Source organism: Arachis hypogaea, chromosome 6 (assembly GCF_003086295.3).
Source record: "Arachis hypogaea cultivar Tifrunner chromosome 6, arahy.Tifrunner.gnm2.J5K5, whole genome shotgun sequence".
NCBI lineage: Eukaryota > Viridiplantae > Streptophyta > Magnoliopsida > Fabales > Fabaceae > Arachis > Arachis hypogaea.
In genome coordinates this window covers 16,673,543-16,696,022 of record NC_092041.1, presented here as the reverse complement: position 1 = coordinate 16,696,022, position 22,480 = coordinate 16,673,543, and the positions used below count along the sequence as shown (strand labels likewise).

The following is a 22,480-nucleotide window of genomic DNA, read 5'->3' as shown; positions in this document are numbered from 1 at the left end:
CGATATCCAGTCACTACTCAAGTTCCATTTATTTTTAAATGATGACATAGACATGTATGCATAATCATTTTTGTTTCTTTTTATTCTCATTGGGCGCTACATAAAGTTGTATATAGAAAACACAATATACATGTTATAACGAAGCCTCACGGAAATGGACCTAACTTTTTTTTTTTTTTTTACTTTTCACGATTACTTTCGAAGAAAGAATTGAATAAGATATAATATATATAGTAATTAATTCCCCATGCCTAATAAAATAAATGTGAACCACCAAAAGTTCAATTTGGGGAAAACACGTACAAATGATTGAGGTGAGTTGTGATTATTTAAAAATAAGAATGTTTTAACTCTTAAGAGACTATATTGTTCATATTACTAATATGTTTCTAATCTAACTCTAGATCTTTAATTTTTAGTCATAAATATTTTATTATCATACCATAAAATCATTTACCAAAAACTTAAACTTTAGTTAAATTGTAAAATCTTTGATTGGAACTTGAGAAAAACAATCATTTTCAAATGTTTCAATAAAAATTAATAATTGTTATCAACAAGTAAATTATTATATTATGTGTCTTACTTGTTAAAGAGGATGAATCCATTGGTCGTTATGAAAAAGAAAAAGTATATGAAACCAAGAGGTGACCAACCAAAAAATAAACAAAACCGTTAAAATCATTTTTTGAATAATATGTTTAAAAACTGCTCTTAGGATCACCAAGCACAAACCAAAATCCAATTTTTCACGGAACTCAGACACATTTTAACTGATTTTTAGCTTATATGCTTTTGGTCTCTAGCATTATTGTTTTAAAAAATGTTGTTGGTGCTATACATACATCTTAAAAATGATTTGATTCAACGAATGAAGGGGCATCTTTTCGGAAGAAACTTTTGCTACTTCATTTTACGGTGCTTTGGGTAATAATAACTTGCAACCCTAAAAGTAAAGCACTAGATGGTGAAATCTACAATAATCTATATTATTAAATCTTAATAATATCATTATTAGGACACTGGATGGTTAATAAATTATTATTATTATTATCCTCACAACAGTAGCACGTCAATTGTTTTGAAGATTTTCTAAGTGAGTTATGTGGATTATATTATTGAGGAAATTCAGTAGTGGATTGATCCATGCTTTCTGTTTAACACTCCTTTTGCTCGCTGCTTTACCAATAATATATCAATGTTTGGAAAATAATAATAATATTAAAGAAATAATAATTTAAAGTTATTTTATTTAATTTAATATTTATAATTTTATATATTTAAAATTACATACTTATTATATCTAATATTATATAATTATTTTAAATATAATTAATAAATATAAAATAAAATAACTTTGGACTAATTTAGATTGTTTTTTATTATTTTTTAAACATTTCTGTTATATATATATATATATATGAACAATCTATAGTTCCAAATATAATAATAAAGACAGCGTTTATCATTCCAAAAAGGAAAAGCAATTAGACCGTAAACATTACATACATTGCATCTTATTGATATTGATATTCGATATGTCTTAAATTAAAAGAATATTACATACACACTAAAGATTTACTACTAAATATTATATATATATAACTGATTGAAAAATACTATTTATACATTAAAATCAGTTACTAAAATTAGTTATCAATGTATTTATATATAAATACATGTATAGTTTAATTTATTTTTAATATATATTTTATATTGGTGGCCGGCTGATTTTAGTAGCTGATTTTAGTGTGCACGTAATATAACTCTAACTGATTTAATAGCTAAGTTTTTATGCATATGACTACACGTAACATATTTGTTAAATTAATTACATTGAAAAATACACACTTGAAAGAATATATATCATCTTATTACACACTATCTTGATAACAAATATTTTTACGAAATATTTAATAACACAAAAAAATAGTTAAAAGAATTAAAATTTATCTTATTTAATATTTATTAATTTTAACTTATTTTTTGTATTTTTTTAGCATTATCATATTTTTAATAATGAAAAGAAGACAGATATATATGATAAAGTAACAGTAGCACTAGTATTTTAAAGAACAAAATGAAGCATTCAATCCTGAAGATAGAGAGCTTTATTTTAATTTAATTACTGCTTCATATTACTGTTGCTGCTATATATATATGTTGTTCGATAGAGAAGGAAGAACGAAGCAGCATCGAAAGTACGAACATGTGTTAGGAATAATTAATAAGTTGAATTACTATGGTGAGTTTCTGATTTTCCATCCTCGGTAGCTAGGAACCCTAATAAGCAAATTAAATTAAGCAAAAGAAGATAGTTAAGAGAGAAGGAAGTAATTAAAAACCTGAAAGATCGAATAGGAATGGAATTAAGTCCCCAAATAGGAAAGAGTGAGGCTGTCACAGCATGATCTAGTGGCTTATTAATTACCACTTAATTAATTATATTAGCTAAACAAATTAAAGCAATTAATTAATTAAGCAAGGTAGATCATGCTGACAGCTTCACTTCTTCCTTTGTGGACATCGCTTCTTCGTTCTTTAATTTGTATGTATGCAGAGAAAAAGAATAGAGTGGTGATGAGTAATATATACAAAGCAAGATGATGAGAAGAGAAATTCAAAACTTGAAATGCTCTTATTAGTCTTAGCAAACCTCTAAAAAGGATATATAATAATAATAATGACCACTTGTCTCTTAACCCTAACCCACCTATATATGGCTATCCCTATCTCTACTATAAATAATTTCTGAACAACATGTTTATACTTATACAGATAAAGTAGCTACTCCGGGACCCGGGGATCCTTTCCATCTTAGGGTTTCTGTATCCCCTTTATTTATCAAAATATTTTTTATTTTATTATAAAGAATTTAATTTCGACACTCACAGAATAAAATAATTTTATACATACATTCAATTACGCAATACTATATCAATAAAAATAACTACTTTTTATATCGATGCGTAAATAATCATCCAAAAAAATATATGTAATTACACAATATAAAATACTTTACAATGCCAGTGCATCAAAATTAAATTTTATTATAGAATTTCAACAGTGAAGAAAAACTTATATAACCTTAGCTTAACCTTAGATCTCGTGGTTAAATTTTGAGAAATAATAAAAAATCTCAAACATTACTTTATCTCTTGTATAAAATTTTCATCAAATTCATTTTATTTTGTACTAAAAGAGTAATAATGAAAATAATATGATTATTATTACGTTGAAAAATCGTTTGTTCCCAAAAATTCTATTTCGGAATAGAAGGTCACAGGACCTACAATTATTGAGTTCCGGAATAACTGAAAAGGAATAAAGACAGGGAGAGAGGGGGGTGGGGGGCGCTTGTGTTTAGAATTTCTATGCATTTTAAAATATTTGTTTTGTGAATAGGTACTGTCCTGTGTCTTTAGCGTCAATTCAATTCAATGCTATCCACACTTGACACTACTCATTCATTATCAATCAATAATATACAAGTAATCACGTACATGTAAGAGTGTATACATGTATGTCATTTTTTGCTTGCATGCGTTGTAAGGATGGTTAAGTTTTAGAGAAATTAAAGGTGATATAGGCTGAGAAGTCTGCTTCATAGGCCTGTAAGATATGGACAATCCAATTCATTAGTTTATGGCCACTTGGATTCATGCCTGCGGCGTCCCAATTTGAATCCATTTAATTTAATTTAATAATAATTTTGTGCTTCTTCATTCTTGATCAGTGATGAGCTTTTTGCAGTTGTTACACAAATAGCTTCAGATCTATCTATATGTACATTAATTCAGTTGTTTTTACTTACATAATTAGATATAAATGTAAAATTATTTTATAATGATAGTGTATTAAAATAAATTTTACTTTAAGATAAATTAAAGAATTTTACTAACATATATTTTAAAAAAACATATTGTAAAAATACCAAAAAAATTTACTAAAAGTTATTGAAAAGATAACTTCTTTACATTTCAAATACATTAAACACATAAAAAACGTTAAAAAAATTCTGTTATCATATTCTTAAAATATACTCTAAAAATACAAGATAGCTAAATTATATTAAAAAGTAATATAAATAATATTTTTCTAAATAAATTTGTTTGTCTGTATAATATTCATTGTACACTTAGAAAATAGTTATACCAATAATCGATCCAATCAGATATTAGATAACTTATTTAACAAGATAAATATTGATTGAATTATTTAAATCAAAACTAATTACTATAATATTTAAAAATATGATTTATTATTAATTATGCAATATACTTTTTCTTTTTTAAAAAAAAGAAGCACCATGTGATATCTTATCAGGCCTACATCTCTAATTTTCTTGTAAAGGTGATGGTGAAATACAAATATCTCCAACATAACACGCTGCATGACACATTTTCTTTTTAATAACCCATGTTGAGTGTACATAAAAAAATCAATCATTAAATCAATTATTTGTATAAAATATGTTCAAAAATAAAATATATATTAAAAATAAATTAAGTAACACATATTTATACATAAATATATATTAATTAATTTTTTATGTGCAGATAATATTTTAATTTTTAAAGCATTTATCACCTTACCTTTGTGAATCATTGTTTCCCGCAACTAGTGTGTTGTAGACCAAAGATCATGAGTTGAGTTCATCACTTATTATAATGTAAAAAATAATGAATGATCGAGAGCAAGATATTTCAATTTCTCCCTGTAGACCTCATTCTATTTCAGAGCATATCTTTCACTATACAAATTAGTCAACATGCTTTAAGGCTTGCCTCATATTTACATCGAAGTTCATCGTTACCCAAGAGTAAAGATGATAGTCAATGACCATGATATTTCATGAATAAATTACAAACAGCTGCATGAAATATCACAAGTATCATCTTTACTATTGGAAATATAAATACAACATACTTCTCTAACAATCAACTCATCCCCTGCGATGTTCCAATATCTACATGTTGATTCAATATTCTCTTTTCCCTTCTTCACAAAGCATCCTGCAATTTTTTCTAGACACGTGCTTCACCACAACCTCATGCATGCAGATTCAGTCCTTGGGATCGTTTCTTCTCTTTGTAAACCATGTTCATCAAACTACAATCCCAATTTAGCATTTTTGTTTTGCAATCAAGAGACGCTAAACCCAAGGTTATCATTCAACAATAATAGCTGGCTTAAAACCAGAGTTGGCAAGTTTATAACCAGTTTCACCCCTGATTCAACAAACCTCGCATACTCTCATTGGACAACGCCCAGGAAAGTAAATGCCCGCCAGAATCCCCACTCAACAACTGTTTCAGGTCACCAGAGAGGAGAAGGGAAGTAACAGGATGGTTATGAGACTTAAGAACTTTGCGTAAGACCAACCTGTATTCTGGTTCTGCACCTAAAATGGACAATCCAATCCCATCATCATCAGAAGATTTATCAGGGTTATAAGGGACAGAGCGGTGAATCATTTGCCACACCTTGACAGCTCCACTCTGATGGCCTGTTGCGTACCACCCCTTGTCCAACCAATCAGAGAACATACTGCAATTCACAGAGAGAATAGAATCAGATGGCAGTTGCGACGCGTTAATCATTGCCAGACAATCCCCGTTGATGCTCCATACTGCTAGAAGAACACCAGCAGCAGTAACAATTTCTCCTGTCAAGTCATTGAGAAAAATTGCAGAAACTGCTGCAGGGAATTCTGGGAGCTGCCGAACAAAGGACAGAGAGCTGAGATCCCATATAATAACAGTGCAGTCATCCGATCCACTCGCAATAAGCATGAAAGGCTGGCTAACTTGAATGCATGTGATTCTGGCTGTGTGAGCAAAAAGTGGCCTCTCCAATATCAAGTGCCGCAGGGCACGTGGCCCAAAGGCACTCATTCTCCAAACGTTAAGCAGGCCATCATCTGCCCCGGTAACAAGAATCTTGCCATCATGGCTTACAGCTGCACACTGAATCTGATTACCCCCATGTAAATTTTCGTGTGTCGAAAGAAGCCTGTCTTGATCATAGCTCATGAATCTCAAGCTACGATCAGGGAAACCCCAAGCAATATATGTCGTATATGTCATTGGTTTAAGCAAACTATTAGTTCTTGCTACCATAACTTTATCATTTTGAATAACAATTTGAGTGATAGGAGATGAACTTTTGCGTATCTCCTGTGAAACAAGATAAGTGGAATGTTTAAGGGGATGAGGAGGAAGCTTTCTGTCAGTTCGCCTTTTAACATGGGGCTTGATAAATAGTTGCTTTGGTGTCTGCCCGAAGTGATTAATTTGCGCTAAAATTGAAGCTTTCAATGCAGGATCTTTTACAGAGTCGATGTCCACACTTCCTTCATACGTATAATAATAAAACACATTCACAGATGCCTCCGCAGCCTATTAAACGAACAGGGAAACAACTTAGATATTAGGATTAAAGAATACAATAGAAATATTCCAGAAACATAACATGGAGGGGAAATAAAAACATTGAAAATTGACTCTCAGTCACCAGGCCATTTCCATGTTTCACTTTGGTCATCTTTATTTAAACAGCACAAAAATTTCCACATCTTTTAGCAAAGAATTTAATCAACAAATAAATAAATAACAGGTTAGAAATGACTACAAAACGTTAAAATCACAAATCAAGGCATATGGCTGCACACTTGCATGCAAAACACCGATGCAACCAAAATGCTAATAGTGCACATTAAGACAAAAAGGTACAGTGGATAAAAGAGTGACTTAAAATTAGGCAGAACATGGGATTGTGTTATAATAATGACAACAAAACTTTCTCCGCTTACATAAGAATGGCTAAAAGGACCAAACAAAGTGCAAGTGTAAATAATGTCTAGATCAGACTATCATAAAGCATAAATGTTTTTAATAAAGCGTAAAAACATCTTTGTCATGGAAATCCATCAGATCCATATCCGAGGACTAATCAGATTAGATCCTTCATTCCATATAAATAGGGGATTAGAGCAAGTGTGTCAGAATGAGAACTAAATGGCAACAATATAACTTCAACAACAACAAAAACAAAATAAAATAAATAACAATGCAACGTGCATGAACACGGAGAAACTAGAGGAACCCCCCCCCCCCCCCCAAACAACAAAAAAAAACCCCAAAGAACCCACCTTCCCCCTTTGTTTATATCCAAAAATGAGGTCTATCCAATGATGCAAATTTTCTGAGACGTAATCAGATTCAAGAGCTTCCCGATGCTTCACAATGAACTCTCTAGCACTGCCTTTGGCCCATGGAGGCAAGATAATGTCCCCAACCTGAAAGAAAACTATCATGATTAAATTCACTAGTCAAAACATCAGCACTTTGGCGCTCATACTCTTATAAAATACTTGTTATGATTTGGCTTGGATAACCTTCTCGCCAGATTGTTTTTCTCCTAAATCGAGATTGAACCGGTTCTCCAAAAACTCTGGCATGTAGAAAAATTCTGGAATCAATTCCTTCACATCAGATGTGTTTCCCTTTCCAGCAGCACTTAACCAAGTATCCCTTACACTATTGAAAAGACGATCAGCATGGTCAAACTGCCCCCCTGAAGCTTTTGATTCTCTACACTGAATGGGGGCAGGCGAATAAGATAGAATAGGACAATTCCAGCACTAGAATAATGAGATCCATAGTGAAACTTGGGTATCTCTGGATCATCCCAGCTCTCGTATCTAATATAGAATGAGCACATTAATGTGAGAATGCCTTTAATTTGGGTTGCTACACAAATAAGTTTCTTGAAAATGTAAAAGCTTTACAATTTGTATGTCTTATATATGTAATTGCAGGATGATCTCAATTTAATTCTGTTTATGTTCATAGATATTTGCTAGCATGCTTTTGGAACTCGGTGAAACAGCTAGCAAATTATTCCTAAGGTAATTTTATACACAATGAACAAGAAATTTCAACACAAGAAAATTATAAGAGCATGTGTAAGGGCCAACCTTTTTCTAAACTCATCTTCACCTTCAGGTGTCTGGCAACCCATTGGTTTATCAAGCCTGCGAAATGATTTTGGGTTGGACAAGTCTAGATTTTCACTCTCATAATCAGCAAGGATCCATGGAAAAACTGGATACTGTGTGAGATCACTATATCCACGTCCTGCCAGGGTGTTGAGATGCATGAGATACTGAAAATTGCTTATTTCTCCACTTTGCCACCTTTTTGAAAAGGACTTGGCCTTGAAAAGACGGCTACCTTCATTGCTTTCTTGTTTTGACAATCCTGAAATAGTCGTGTCCAACCTGACATGATGCAGACAAATAATTTCTTTTCCTTAAAAACAATAAATAAACATATACAAGCATCTAAGTAGATACATGAAAGCAAAGCTTAAAGGTATGGCATAACACCAAATCATCTTTAGAAAGACTAGTGCAGGAGATATTGCACATTTCATGTCCTCACATTTGAAAGCTGACTTGCAAGAATTTTTCAAAATTCTACCCTTTTATTTTAAGTTTTGGTCCTTATTCTTGGGAATGGATAATTGTGTTCTGCTATTCTCCTTGATTTACACACCCAGCGAACAGCATGTGTGCTCTATTTAAAATCCTTTTCTCTATTTGAGCTTAGCCATTGCTCTCCACACCTATAATTTTCTTTTCTTTCCTCTTGGGTTCTTGAATCTGATCAATATCCTTATTACTATTTTTCTAACAGAAATCTCTTCATCCATATTCCACAATGGTTTGAAAAAACAAATGAATTATAGTATGCGAAAAGATAAAATAAATAAAATGTGTATTTAAATAATTGCAATATGCTCAAGAGTTTTACAATGCAAGGCATGGGCTACTCAATAGCATCCAATGTAAAATAGGCTTCAATGCTTCAAATGCCAAATGAGCCCAAGAAATCTGAATAAAATACTCTGTAAATTATTCAATCTTTCAAACTAACCTGATATTATGCTAAATGAACACACACATACACAGAGGTCATAGATAGTAGATATAAGCAATAATTCCAAAAGGAAAAATATCACCAGCATTTTCTTGATCAACTGGGAAAAAGAATTGACGACAACAGTTTAAAATCTAAAAGAAAATATTTACGGGATTTATCTTACATGCTATTCCGAGGCAAATTCATGGAAATTAGGTTTTTAAATACTTCTTCCCTCTCTTTCTTGTGAAAAACCAAGAGATCATTGCATCCATCCATGCTGAATATTTCAATAGCAACAGGACGAAGCTGGTAATCACGCTTCAACATCTCATGAACACTATCAAGCTTCCACATGCGCCAAGGGTGAGGTAAACTCACATTGCTGTGTACTTTCTCCTTTCCCCATGCACCACCATGGTAGGCCCATGCCCTTCGTCCAACACATGACTTAGCTGTTGTGCTCCGTGACAAATTTGATTTCAATTGGAAATCTGAACTGCCAGTATTGTCTTTCTTAACACCCAAAGCTTGATCAATGACTGAAAGTTCATCTTCACATTTCTTCTCACAGAAGCACCCAGAGTCATCAACAAAGAAATTTTCAATAACATACAAACATAATTCACCTATCAAGAATATACCATCATGTTTGTCAAGTCCTATAACCCGTTCACAGTTATATTTATAGCGTATTTTCTCAAATGGTCCCAGAAAAGGCCTAATTAAGTAATCACCATCATTATGCTGTTCTTTATCATATATATCATCTGGTATCTCAACCACATCAGCTTTCAAGGTAGAAGATTGCATTGCTGATCCAATATCAGATCTTGCTGGTGTTCTTTCTTCTATTGGGACTGATACTACACTAGCCTTGGCACTAATGTCAAGTGCAGAATGGAGGCTAGTTTCATTCATACTGCTAGCTTTGTCATCCATCCACTCATGCCTGTCGGAAACTATGTCATCGGCATGATCCAACTTATTAAAGAAAGGTTCATTGAACAGCTTGTTATCCAGACCATTTTGTCTGACCCCATCAGTCAGAAATTGAAAATTAGTTTCAGAATCTGAATCAGACGCCTCGAGGCCATTTTCAATTTGCACTTTAGACAGTTCTGCTTCCTCGATTTCAAACTGTCCACCAAGATCATCTTGAATGGTATCGATTTTTCGTTTGTAGCGCTCAAGTTTTTTTCGCATTCGGTATGGACCTTCAATAGGACAAAGCTGCCACTGTGGTTCTTCTGCCAATGAGGATTTACTGAGCTGGAATATCCCTCGTTCATGCACAAGTTGATGGAGATGGTACTGCCACTCACTTTCAGCATGCAGGACCCATCCATACTTGTCTTGCCTTACAATTCTCAATTCAGTAGACATTGCATCACGAACTGCATCCAATGCATATCTTCGCTCCTTTACTTGCTCCCAGTGTCTTAAATCCAGTTTTGAAGCTTCCCGAGATTTTTTCCCTACTTCCCTTTTACGACGACCTTCCATGCTTTTGATTTTCACTCCTGGAAACTTTGCTGACGCAGCAATATACTGCACCCACATTTTTGCAGCACACTGCTCCAACACTTTATTTACAATCTGTTTAGCATTGTGATACCACTCAAAAAATTCTGATGAACCTGTGGTCAATAATTTATCAAAACCTCCATGAAGTACATCAAGGCGCTGTCCTAGACTAGGCTTAACAACAAGCAAGTCTCCTAAGGCAGTCCTCCTATGTGCCAAAAGGTACTTGATCAAATCAACGGCAATATCCTGTACATTCGGTCTTTTATCACCGATAAGAGATATCAAATTCACACATAGACAGCTGTTAAAATCTGTATCAATATTGCATGGACAGAATATAATTCTTCTATTAGCAAACAATAATTGCAAGAATGTGCTGATGTCAATTCCCAAGTCATCTCGAGGAGAAGTAGCGGACATTCTCTTTTTTGTTTCATTTGGTATACCCAAGTGTGAAACGAGTTCATCCTCTCCTATACAGATTAAGAACGATGGAAGGAAGCAATATGATATGATTCGATTAGTGTTCTTAAGAATTGAATGAATATAGGCCTCAAGTTGCTTAGTTCCTCTAGCAATCGATAAGAGTCCCCTTCCCCCAGAAGAAGCTTCAATTCTACCATCTTTGTTTGCCAATTGCAGCATTGACAGCAAGAACTCGAGAGTTTTTAGCACCCCTGAAGGCTGAGGAAAAGCACCCATGTATACACGATCTACTATCATCCAGCACAAAGCATCCAAGTTCGAGGACCAGCGAATCTTATCCAATTTGTTTTCATCTTCTTCGTCATCACGCAGCAATTGCCTTTCAAGGAAGTTCATAAATCTGCTAAGGCACAGGCCCTGGAAGACTAACATAGATTCACCATCAACATTCAAAGGAACACTTTCCAAGATGTTCTCTATGACTTGGGATGCTTTCACCTGCTCTGTCACAAAATCAGAAAGAACTTCAGCAATAAAATCTAAAACAGCTGTTGCTCCTGCAATACATGGACCACCACCATAGCCAGCATCATTTATATCCAAAAGCACCTTTGAGGTAATAGCAAATGAAGCATTGGTGGCAGATGGACCATAAGAACTAGACTTTGGCTCTGAAGATGGATCAAAATACCCAACAGACGTGGAAGATCCAAAAGAAAGTGAGGGTGATAAAACAGATTTTGTTTCATTATGGCTTGCATTTCCCAGCCAGGATGTCAATGCAATAACTCGTGATGAAGAAGGTGTAAGAATTCTAGAGCTGGACCTTTCTGATAAAGCAGGAGAATCAGGCATGGAAAAGGATGCATAACTCTGGCAATCTGTTGAAGATAGAACCTCTAAATTGGACTTGGCACTGCGGAAACTGAACTTGTTCGCACTGAAGGCAGTAGATACTTGATCAGCATTATCACCATCAAAGCTCTGAATACTTTGAACATCTTCATGAATAGATTTATTTGACTCCAGCTCAGATGCAGTAACATTATTCCCTGATATCTCACCAATCATAGAATTTCTTGGTGCAGCTATTTCATTGGAACTAGTACTTAACTGCACAAGAGGAATGCTACCAATTCTAGTGGAGGTATTAACAGACTGATCCTGCTCGAGAGGTAAGCTAGAAAATGTATTCTGTGAACTGCAAGTATCATCACCTTCGTTCGTTGTTTTCTCTTCTGACACCGCAGAGAGTTCTTTTGCCATTTTAACAGCATGTGCAGCCCTGTAAGTCATACAAGATTTGGTTCAATATAAAAGAATCTATTTTCAGTTGGACAGTGATACCAGCAACACAAACTTACAAAAGTCAATAAGTAGTTAATCAGAATATGATTACAGTCCACAGGTAGGAAATTGAACAGATGTAACTGAAGAACAATAGAACAAACCCAAAAGAAGATAAAGGAAAATTCATCTCGGAACTAACCTCGCACAAGAAAAATATAAGTCAATGCTGCTTTCTAGAAACTCGGCACGTCTACAAACAGCAGTAAAGGGGCGACACATCTTGGCAAGATCAACCATAAACCGAAGAACTGAAGTTGCAGCTGCAGGGGCTGATGCCTCTCCACCAATAAGGCGAGCAGCGTATGTCTTGTGCATCAGAGCTTCCCCCTGAAGCTCACCAGCCGTGTCTGCATTTCCTTCCACAAGCTCAGCTACAAGGCAAAGATCCCCTGTTTGATGAGCAAGCATTGACTGCATGCTTATTCTATCAAAAGTAGATTTTGCCATAGCAATTGCACAGTCCAATAATTCAATGAATTTTAGTTCTGCGTGATCTCCATCATGTGGGATAAGAGCATGAAAGTCCAACATGCGGACCTCTGGTAACCTAGGATAAACTGGCTTGCCAAATATCAAACAGAAGAGAATATAATAGATGTCTGGAGAATCATAGAAACTTCGAAGCACCCGAGCCAATCCTTGATAACCTCCGCTGGTACGAAATTTAAGTGAAAATGTCGGAGAGGAAGTAAGGCAGACACCAAGTAGAGTCATAACCCATCTCATACTTGTGGGATGAAGTGCTTCATCAAGAAAATAAGTAATTAACTTAGAAGAAACAAGCTTATGCCACTGCTCAAGCAAATCTTCTGATTTTATAGTCACTTGTAGATCAATTAGCATTTCTAGCAACATATTTCTGACAATTACATGTTTCCCCATTGACTCTCTCATAATTGGAAGCCGTGGAGCCAAACCAGGTGGATCAAATGTCATAATGACAAATCTAACCACATTTTCAAGTTCAGAAGATAGAAAACCATCTTCTAAAATCACCCCAAGCAATTCAACCAACTTCTCCAGGACAGGAACTTCAACATCACCCCTTTGTAAAGTCACTAGTAAATGCTGAACGAGGTTCATTTGTCGCAAATGGTAAGATTATGATTTTTGTACCAGTGCATGCACACTAAATGTTCAATAAATCCCAGTATTGAAATCTGGATTGAAACTGGGCTGCTACCCATAATGTCCAATCTAACAAGACATGTTCAACCATGTCTACATTTGACAAGACAAGGCAATTTGAAGTTTCAACAACAATATCAACATTTTCCAGCTCTGAAATATGACTAAATGAATCCTTCTGTACAGAAAAATCATCCAAGTCTCCATCAGATCCAACTGAAGAATTATCGTCTAACTTTGATAAATAATGTTCCTCAAGATTGTTTTCCTGTAGAGAGGCAGTAGGAGACACTTTCGACTGAGTATTTTCCAACTTCTTTGGTTCAGAGAATGAAGCTTCACAAGCAGCAACCTGAAAGAATATCTCTAGACATTTTATGTCAAATAATGACATCCTACGATGTAGAAAAAGAGCAAGCAAATGGTATCCCCTATATGTTTGCATGTCCTTTAGATTTTGTGGGTTTTGATGAAGTGCACAGGCAAGCAATGTAAGGGCCATATGAAGCATATCTCTAGTTTCTGCAGCTTCAACAAGTGCAAGAACTAGTGACATCCCACCAAGAGGGCGAATTGTCTCCCCAATAACCTTTTGCTTGCATATATAAATGTCTCCATAGAGACGTCCAAAGCGTGGAATACCTGCAACCTCAAAAACGAAAATAAAAATAAGATTGAAAAGACAGCTCAAATAGGAGAAAGAAAAGAAAAGAAATATGCAACAGTTTCTAATTTTAGTTACCTCCAATAGGAGAAGCAGCTGCAGACACAGGATCAACCAGATTGAGCATTGAAAAATTACCCAATGATCGAATAAATTCTGTAGAAGTTCCATCAAATGCAAAAATAAGTTTCTTTCCTGAGAGTTGCAGAGAAAGGTTCCAAGTCTATCCAGATCCCAGACAATTCCACTCCCATCAGCCTGCAAATCTCCCTGCTTGCTAGTAGCATCATGTCTCTGCCCATTAGTAGCCAAAGTCAAATCCGCATCTAAAGACTCCAAGATGGCCATACTACCACCTCCACAGGCCTGGTTAGGTACAAACTGCAGAAGATTTGTGTCCTGAAAGAGACCCCTATAGCCTCTACCAAGTATGTACATAAAACAAATACATCCAGGTGTAAGCACTTCCTCAAAAAGATAGCAAGAGCGTAATTTCCACATCAAGTTACTAACACTAGCATTACCAACTGAAGTCCCAATAGTGACTTGCAATGGTTTACCCACTGGAGATGGTGAATATCCTAATTTCTCAGTGTGTTTTAGCTTTCCGTTCAGATATACACATGCAACACTAGCTTGGAAGAGCCCAGCAAGAGCATTTGGCTTGCTATGGATGACTGCAAGGTGATGCCACCTTCCTTCTTCAAATTCTATACAAGAAAATGAAAAGAAGCAAGAATTACTTGTTGCAAGAGTTAAAACACCATCCTCCTGGAGATAAAGTTGAGCATAGGTTGTATTTTCATTGTTAGCATCACAAACAGAAAAATCCTTAACATATGCCGCTCGTGCAATCCATTAGAGCCAGATCGCTTCTTTGAAGGGACTGGTTTTGAAAGGTCCGTGTCTTTTGATTGTGATTTCAATAGGTTCCGAAACTGGAGCCAACAAACAAATGAATAACCAGCAGCAGGAGGCCATAATCTTTCACCCAGGGAAACCTTAATGGCAGCATGCCCAACTTTGTTCATGTTCATCTCCACAAATGGTGCTAGAGAAACATTCTCAGAGGCCATATCTTCCATCAGAATTAATTTCTCCATTGTTTCAGTTATGGGACCTGCATTTTTTGGCCTCATTTGCAGAACATATCGCACAAGCATACGTAGTTCAGAAGCAGATAGCCTAATTAACAAAAATTATGCCTCATTGACATTTAAACAAGGGAGCACATTAAAAGCATTACAACTCTTATATTACAGTAATTGAATATGAACGTTACCTGTAGGAACCAAGTACTTCCACTATCTTTAATGCATAAGAAAGAAATGGAGACGAATGTGTAAGATAAGGGTAAATGGTCTCCAGCAAAATTTCCAAACAACCTATAGATATCAGAAAAAAAACGTGGAAGAAACACCACTATACAATCATGGAGAATTGTAAACTAAAAGTTTAAGAAATTTGCATACCTATAGAGGTAAGGTTTTCCTGATTGAAGAGACTGGCACGAGCAAGCTTTTCAATTAACTCTAACATTTTTAACTGAATTGTGGGAGTAAAGAGTAACAATGATCGAATCAAAACTCTAATACCACCGGCATTGTAAACTCGCTCTTTATCAGGATTAATAGGACCCGATGGAGTCATTAGTAGATTATGAGACAACCCATTGTCAATATCATTTGATTTTGTGAAACCCTCAGATGTCCAGAATGGTGGAATCAGTATTTCAAGTGCAAGTTCCAACATTAACTGAATGACTTGTTTCTCATGCTCCACACAAATTAAGCCAGACTCAGAAAGAAGATCTAAGAAAGTCTGTGAAGATAAAACAGCATGCAACTTCATCCTATTTACAGCATTGTCAATACACCAGCAGCTACAAGACGCAACAGATATGCAAGTGCCTTAATGTAACATTCAATTTTGAATGGTCCAATTCCACACCCTCACATTGGATGGCATGAAGTGTGGTAAGCAAAAGAGAAAAATCCAGAAGCTTCTCCAAAAACCTTTTGAGCAGAGTGATTAACTCCAAGCATTCGCCACAAAGCTCCCATAGTGTCACATTTTGCATCAAGGGAAAGTCGGTATTGGGACCCTGAAGCACTGGTCACCATTCCACTTTTTAGAATTTCAACCAACTCACCTAATTCTTCAGGATGAGCCTGGTGTATAAGTTATGAACAGATAGTCATCATAGCTATATCAAATTAAGAAAAAAAACAATTTAATAGTACAATAATGTTGTAGGCATGATTCATCCTGAGACTTCTAAGACATCCAATTCATTTTTCTTATCTGATTATAGCACTTATAGCAAGATTGTTGATGTCAAACCCTAGCCAAATTTTCAAATCAGAAATTTGGCAAGAAACAAAACGTAAGCCAATGTTGACATAATAATAAAAACAAAAATTGCCAGGAAACCTGTGAAATATCTTCAATTATGAGACAAGACAATATCCTGAGGACTCCTGACGATGTAGATCAGACACTAGGAAAGGAGTATAACAGTCACACCATTAGCTGAGCGAAATGAAGCTTGATTAGCCTCAGATTTCTTCAATAAAGATACCATGCAGTCCCAGGCAACAGCCACTGTAGCCTCAGCTTCAAAAATAGGGAACTTTGCAGCACCAGACTCCTTAAACTTGGTGAAGTGATAACATCCTGACTGTCCAGAGAATTTTGGAGGCTACTAGAGCTATTTTCCTTTCGAACAGATTGGTTTTAGTACGCTGTTGATGGGGACCAAAAGTCTTATGTTGCTTCAAATCATCTAATAGAACTTCCAATACACCAACTTCACGCAGAACTTTCTTATACTGTTGATCAAAGGACAAGAGTTTTACAAAGAAAGAAAGTATTGTCTGCTTCAATTCTGATGTTATTGGTTGCTGAATAAACAGCAAAGTGAAAGCAACTCTTGCTCAGGAACACAATTTACAACACTCACAGCATACTCAAGAATTTCAAGATTATCTCTTGCAAAGAAGAAGGAAAATCAGCCATATTAAGGATTAAAAGGGGAACAGTTCGCAATTGCTGACACAATTTATAGTTTTCTATATGGCCTGAAAAAATCTTAAACAATCTATGTAATACTTCGGCCTGCAGTTCCTGGCTATTAGCTTTGAGCAAAATCTCTTGTAGTGTCTGGACTGCTTCAAGATCCTTAATTTTACCATCATCCTTCTCCCATAGTTCATCTCCAGGCCAATCATAAGATAATGCATTGCTTCTGCTACGACTACTACCCTTGGTTTGAAAGATTTAAAGCCCTTGCCTCCATAAGAATGTGGAGACTCATTTGGCCCTGTTTGAGCTAGCGTAACAAGAACATCTAGCAACCTAGATAATGTGGGTGAAAGGCATTGAACTGACTGAAGGGAGGAATTTTCTTGTTCACAGAAACTTTCTCCTGTGCTACCTTGGAACCCATCTGAAGGAATATCTTCATCATTAGACATATTAGAATTAGAAGAATAAAGGTGTTGACTATTTGTCATGTTCGAAACAGTTAGTGCAAATTGAACAAGGAATTGATATCCATGGGCATCATAAACATCCTCCTGCAGTCTGACACCACCAGCCTCTGCAAATAAAATATAAGGTATCAGAACTAGCCACATGCAATTCATATTGGGGTGGCTAAACAAGTAAACATAAAGCCTTGACAACTTAAACCAGATTTTAGACCATGATAATTGCTACTAATACATCTATGGAAACCCAGTCATTCTGTTTCTTTGTTTTTCTTCTTTTTTTCCTTTCGTCTTTTTTTGTGAAACATATTAAATGGAAAACCAAAATATGAACAGTAAATTACCAGGTCTATACGACAATGCCACACATGCAAGTAACAAATCAACAATGCCCATGGTATATGCAGAATCACCACTACGAGGATCAATTCTTTCACAGCCAATAAAAGAATTTCTATCTGCTTGGAAGAAAGATAAATGACAAGATATTACTATCAATAAAGTAATCATCAACAATATAAGCCATTATCAATATTGTATTAGTATCATGCTAGAACAATGATATTGTACTTAAACCCCCTTTTGGCATAAAATTGATATTTCTTAAACACTTCAAACACTAATTTTAATGAGCAAAAAGAGCATCATAGCATCATCAGCCAACACAATCAGTGAGACAAGATATTTCAGACTCTACACCAAAGCTAGCCTCCTTGGCAAGTATGAATCATTTATTTTGGATTTTTGGTACTATATTTGGCTTTTTATTTCCTTTTGTTTCTATTTTTTGTGCAGGATGGATCACCACCACCAATGTCCTCTAATTGGGTCATCCACATGGATCAATAGAAGCAATTCCTTTCTATTAAGATTTCAAGAGAAAGTAGCCACAAGGGCACCCATGTAGCAGTAATCAAATCCAGAAATACACCAACACCAGCCAAGAGCCAGAAAGCACAAAAGCTTCTGTTCTGGGAAAATAAAATAATGTACCATTTCAAATGAGCCCATCATTCTCCTTAGAATTGGCTTATGCAAGTACTGGGGGGAAGTTGGAAACAGTTGCAAAAAAATAAAACAGTGCTCATAGTTACTAGTGGGATAACCCTCTTCTACTTACAAAAGAAAGTTGATTGAAAGCTAGCAATTATACCAGATGATGCTCTCGGATGTACTTGGCTGTGCTTCCATTGTCATTATCCAGAAGAAGACCAAGTATCTAAATTATACAAGCAACAACATGAATAGCTACAAACAAAACCAGATCAAACTACATATTCATAAAACATTTTTGGAGCACCTGCATAGCATGTCTATGAAGTTGAATACAATGCAATGGAAGAAGTCCTTCCTTGTAGCGAGAGAAACTATCAAAGACCCATTGGACACCATTTGAAAAGTACAGAAGTGAGTCATCCTCTATCAAATTCTGTGCTGCTGATGGATGGCTTGCTAGTGCCTTCATGATGTGCACAACACTTCCCTCTACCTGCATAAGTAAAACAGTTTGAATGGGAAATATTTACAAATAGCTTGAAAACCCACTTCATGGGAAAAGAGTACAAGACACTGGCTGTTGTTGCTGATGCAAAAATGACATGCACAAGTATAACCCCTGAGGACCCCTATTATTCACAAAAAATCAAGCTTTTCCAAAAAAGGTTTGGGCTAAGGATATATAGAGACACAGATTATTAGATAACAGCAATAGGAACTAAATCTTTAATCAAATTTCATCACATAATTTATCAAAAGTCTTCACAGCTAAGGTTGTCACCAACAGAGTAAGAAATATTCCATTTCCAAGCCTCAAGCATCTGGCATGCAATCAATGCATGCGGACAAACAAACATAAACGTATGCATAGCAGGGAGAGAAAGGAACCTCAAGCTGGCGAACTTGCCCAACCTCGGCACTATACATTTTTGCAATTCTGATGGCCCTTCAGCATTGATTGTTGAAAGGGTATATCAGGGTCTAAAAAGTGCTGAGATATGACAAGAGAGCAGAATATCCCAGAGTCGAGCAAGATTGCTTGTCAAGAGGCTGAAAAAAATATATATACAGGTTACACTTGGCTGCTTAGTTCTTGTAAGGAAAATACATTCTACAATAACCAGAACACTGGAAAGATGGCCACAAATATATATATATATATATATAATATATATATATATATATATATATATAAATCTCAACTTGACAGTTTCAAAGTCATTGTTAATGGCAAGCAGTATCACTGGTTGGGAATAATCAATTTTTAAAATTTAATTAATACTGTCTGCTTTTTCTTTGAGCAAAACTTTGATTCCCTCATTTGACTGATGAGTCGACACTCTCACAATAGGGAATAAATGTAATCTGTGGCTTTTAAATAGCCATTTCTAAAGTAAATCATTATTATTAAGCATGACAACCAAGATTCCTTTCACCAATATTAACAAAAGCTGAGAATTCATCAAAGCACAAAATAAGCATCAATTGAAAACAAACAGTGCATGGGTTTCTGTCAAAATTTTGAGAAGCATAACCCCAGATACTAGGATTTCCAATGCAGACAATAAATTTGCTCCAGTGCTAATGTCCTTCTAACACATAAGGGTAGCATAGTGAATTTTTAAAATAAATAATTAACTAAAGAAAAGGGCCACAATATTTCAAAGCAACATCTAAAGTCAAACCTTTGTGGCTTCAGAGAAATAACTTTAAAACTTGAGTAACATCTAGAAGATCTTTTTCTCTCTGCTGGACTTTTAGCTTTTCTATATCTGTTACAAATGCTCTTCCAACAACAAAAGAGAATATATGGGCTTCAACTAACCTGTGCACCAAAAACATCAAAAATCAGTTATCACACTCTAATCAATGAAAATCTATAAGAAATTTTAGATTCAAAAAGCATTGCAAATATATATATATAGGCAGGAAATATATTATCACATAAAGTTTTTCTCAATATCATTGGAGAAAGAAATAGGAAACCACAAATAAACTCTTAAGTACTCAAATTTATCTTTGTAATATTTATATATTTAAATTTACTCATAAAAGAATGCAAATGTAAATACTTCATCTTCTCCAACAGCAACAACAACATAACAAACTTCGTAGTTAAGCCAACGTCTAGTATCTTATTGTTTAAGTTATGTCGATCAAATATAAGCCTTTTCACGTTCATCCAATGCTTACATATGTACAGCTAAAAGCATAAGTAGCATTACTGTACTATGCACCAGAAGAGGGAAAACTAACAGTAATATGAGCTTCCAGTTAAACATTTTAATGTGTGTAGTGTGCCTAACACAAACCCATAGTAACTAGCAACTCCATCACAAGTTACCCTACCGCAAATAAATAAGGCAGGTATAATACAGGAATACAATGAAGCAAAGAAGAAAATGTTTTGTTACTGGTAAGTAAATGAGCGCTAAGTTAGAATGCTGCTTTACTAATCTACAAAAGATATCTACACAAGAATTCAAGGCGGCTTCCTTTTTCTGCAAGTAAACAAGGAAGGATTACGCAACTCATCATTTACCGGTAACATATAATGACTAGATGAAAATATCCACTAAACCATCGGAGAAACTAGACAAGGACAAGTAAGAACCTTCTCAGAGCTGGATGACCGAAATGCATCCCAAGATCTCTTGAATTCCAATTCCAGTTCATGCCTTTCCCTGATTGAAGTTGAAAGTTCATGATCACAGTACACACAACAAGCATGAACTCATTAAATATAGCCAAAAAAAAAAAAAAAAGAAAAAGCGGACCTGATCTAACTCTGTCTAGACTAACTACTGATCATAAATTTGACATCTTTGTAGCATCAAGCAATGCACGATTTCTTAAGTAATAATTTGGCGTCATTTAAATTAACTTAAAGCATTTGGTGAAGTCTTATCCCGAATATCAAATTACAGGCGATCCACAAATGGAGTAAATCACAAAGCATCGATAACTGAAAGAGTAAAAACCCTACTTGCAAAAATAAAGCAGTGCAAAAACTTTGATATTACTAGCATTTGAAAGAGAAAACCTGAAAAGTAGCTAAACAGTCGCTGACATTGAAAAATAGGAACGACGAGAATTGAAAGGAAATGGAATGAGTGAATGAGAAGAGAGAAGAAAAGGTGAATGAACCTGGAAGCAGGAGATGAAGAGGAAGAAGAAGAGGCATTGGCATCGCGAAAAGTAGGGGAAGAAGCGGAGGAAGAAGAATGAAGTGGCGGTTGTTGAGTGAGACCAACCCTGTCTTTGATGTCCTTAAGCAATGTCACCCATTTCATCCTCGTCTTCCCCCAATTTTTTCAGATTATGCATGAAAATGCATCGATGACAATGGTGGCATCAATTAATCATAGAAGAAAGATCTAATTCTTAAATTAGTTTCTTTTTTTTCTTTTCAGGTTTTCAAGATTCGTGTTTGATGTTCGTGTGTTCTCTGGAAAAGAAGAGAGAAAGAAAATGAATTGAGAAATAAAAGAATGAGAGAAAGGGTTTGTTTGTGTTTTCTTCTGCCTGCGACTCTGCGTCTTACGTGATTGATTATTTTGGAACTTGTTTCTTCGCTCCGTAATCTGCCGCGGAAAATAACATTATTATACTTTATGTTAGTTATAGCTTAATTAACATTAATTAATTTATGATCACTTTTCACACACGTCAGCATCGAATCTAGATTCTACTTTTTAAGATTTTGTTCATGTTAATAACAAAAAGTTAGAGAATATAATAGAGATTCGCGTGTAGTAACTTTTATGTGAAATTTATAATTAAAAATTATTAATTATTTAATAATATTTAATTATTAATTTTATATAAAAATAATATAATTTTATTTTAAGTTATTATTTTTAATATTTTGAATAAAATTGACATATAATATGTATTGCTGCTATTAGAAGGCTTTACACAAATAAATATATAATATATATTTAACAAGTGAGGCTACATAATTAATT

At 34.8% G+C, this 22,480-nt stretch overlaps 1 pseudogene; it reads right to left on the bottom strand.

Annotated features, from left to right (window-relative positions):
• Positions 1–4,702: 4,702 nt before the first annotated feature.
• On the bottom strand, positions 4,703–22,072 carry LOC112696249 (protein SPIRRIG-like; annotated as a pseudogene).
• Between the last annotated feature and the right edge of the window lie 408 nt (positions 22,073–22,480).